Below are 2,756 nucleotides of genomic sequence, written 5' to 3' on the forward strand. Positions count from 1 at the left end.
TTGGGCTTGGGTGGAGGGCCTTTGGCCCGATAAGAACTATTCTTTTTGGACCAAGTTAAGCTCAACGTTTTGCCAGTTATTTCGGGAAAAAACAGCATCACAATTTTATTTAAAACGACAAGTAGTTTGTCTAAAAATTAAAAAACGTCATGCATGTTATCCTCTCGAAAATTTAAAACGAGATAAGAGAGAGTCTTGAGGAAAAAATTTCGGAACTCAACTTCCCTCGATCTCCGCGAGATTCTCGCCCACGTGCAGCAGCTGTTGCGGGAAGTGGGTCTTCTCCGGCTCTTTAAATATCGTCTCTCCTCTTCCTTCATTTCTAAACTTTTTTTTTCCTAATCGAAATCCAACAGCAAAAAATCCCTCTGCGTAAGTCTATATTGCGAGAGTGTTTCGTAGAGTTTATAGTTCGATAGGGCGATCACGAGTGAGGCGTGATTCGTCTGCCATGGTTGTATCCTGGGACTCTATATTCGTACAGTCTCGTCTCACCAACGGAGCGAATATTTTGAGTTAAGGAAAGAGATCATATCTCGCCTCCATATCTATTTGCGAATACGGTTTCTTATCGTCCTCGTATTCGTTTTTCTATATTCGTCTATTTCCTCGCTTTTATTATATCGTTTACATCGGTCCGGTTTTCCGGCTTTTACACTACTATCATATAGTTGTAACAACTCCAAAAAAAAAAAAAAACATAGAGGAATTTTAGTAAAACATATTTGCAGAAACTCTACCACTTACTGCTTTTAAATCTTTCTTCTACAGCAGTGAAGCTTGCAGAATGGTTCTGAACTTGCTGCTTTAAATAGCCCATTGCTTGCAAAGTAGTGGATAATTTGGACTCCATATTCTTCTCAACTGTATAAGCAATTTTAGGAAACAATAAAGCAACAAGTAGTAGTTTCAAGAATTCAACAACCAATGTTGCATATATTATTTTATACCTGACGAAATCAACAGTCTCGTTGTCGAACGGAAAAATCTTGTCTCGATACCACTCCAAAGATTTTCAATCTGCAATTGTTACTGCAAACAGTAAAAATTTCTAAAATTATATTCTAAAACTACGATTTGCGTTTCCCTGCTATTAAAAACTTCAAAGTAGAACCTACACTATCAAAGAGCCGCGAAACCGAAACCGGAGTACCTACCAACACCGAAAATTCAGCAGAATGAACACAATCCTATAGTAATAACACCAACGATCCACATAAATCAACGATAACAAAAATAAGATGCCCTTGCGGATAATAAAAGAGCCGCGATACCCTAGCAACACCGAAAATTTGGTAGAACGAACACAATCCTACTTAACACCAACGATCCAAAGAAATCAACGATAGTAAAAATAAGATGCTAGCTCTCGTATAATTTCTATCTAATTCTATTCAGAATTATAACCATGCATATTGATAATTCGAGAGAAAAAGATGGAGGATATGTGTACCTCCTTTTTCTCGATCACTGCTGCTTATAGAACCTGGGTTTTATGATCTCGATTATAAGAAAAACACAAATAAGAATATCTCTCTTATTAATCTTAAGCAAAATCAAACAAAACCTTTAAGCTTTCTCAGACACTCATAACTACATCATAGCATCTCCTTATATATAATGATTAAAAACTCCTAAATTCATTAGATAACTCTTAAATATCCTTTTTTTTGAGCAAAAACTCTTAAGTATCCTAAGCTTACATTTTTCTTTAGTAAACCATCTCTCAGTAGGAATATAATAATTTGGTGCTCAATTTATCTTCATCCAACTTCTCCTTGAAGTCAACAAGGTCGTCTTCAGAATTCATGATTATCATAGTATCTGATTTGTAAACGACTCATATTATAGGTCAAAATATTAAACATGATAACCGACTCAAATAGGCCGTATATATTGGCCTACTATATATTGTAACTAAAATCAATTGGCCTTATGTATATTTCATATACTGTACACGTTAATGGAGTAGTTAATGTCTGGCTTAAGCCGCTTAACCATCTAAAGCATTTGGATTGGGAAGTCGAAAATTAGGACTCATGCTCCCTGCTGGAAAAGCTGTTAATGTCTAGGTTTATCCATCACTACAACACAGTCCTCCGAGTTGCTCTAGTTTGAAACACATGTACACCGAGTCTGACATACTGAAGAAAACAGAACCACCTATTTGAGATAGACACAACTACTTCAATTCTCCATCAAGATGATATAAGCTGCAATCAGATAAATGAGGATATAATATACTATAGTTGCAATCTCTCAGATCACAAGATCATAATGAAAAAGACATTTATTTTAAGAAATTGACATTTTAATTCCTTGAATATACTTCAACTTTTAACAAAATCTCTTAACTCATTTTTCAATTTTTATTCTTAACTGTTTCTCTTGAGTGGTTTTACAAAAATAAATATAAAGCAACATGGAGTTTGTATATTTTAGGGCTGGGCAAATAAACCAATTCTTAAAATCCGAACAAAACCCGGCCCGATTAAAATGAATCTGAACAATTTCGAACCCGACATAAATACCACATGAATACCAAAAAAACTCAAAAATAAAAATCCCTAAAAAACTTGTACCAAACCCAATCTTATTCCCCTATCATGTATCCAAAACACCTAGAATATTATTAATACCTAAAATAATTATCTATTACATGAATAATTAACTCAAATACTTAGTCTAATATATTTTTAAATTGGGTCAATATTACACTACAAGAAAACAGCGGTATTCTGACGGACATTCCGACG

The 2,756-nt window shown here is 34.5% G+C and overlaps 1 pseudogene; it reads right to left on the reverse strand.

Moving 5' to 3' along the window:
• Nucleotides 1–820, reverse strand: part of LOC106323877 — an 8,435-nt pseudogene extending 7,615 nt beyond the window's left edge.
• Between the last annotated feature and the right edge of the window lie 1,936 nt (nucleotides 821–2,756).

Source organism: Brassica oleracea, chromosome C2, assembly GCF_000695525.1.
Source record: "Brassica oleracea var. oleracea cultivar TO1000 chromosome C2, BOL, whole genome shotgun sequence".
NCBI lineage: Eukaryota > Viridiplantae > Streptophyta > Magnoliopsida > Brassicales > Brassicaceae > Brassica > Brassica oleracea.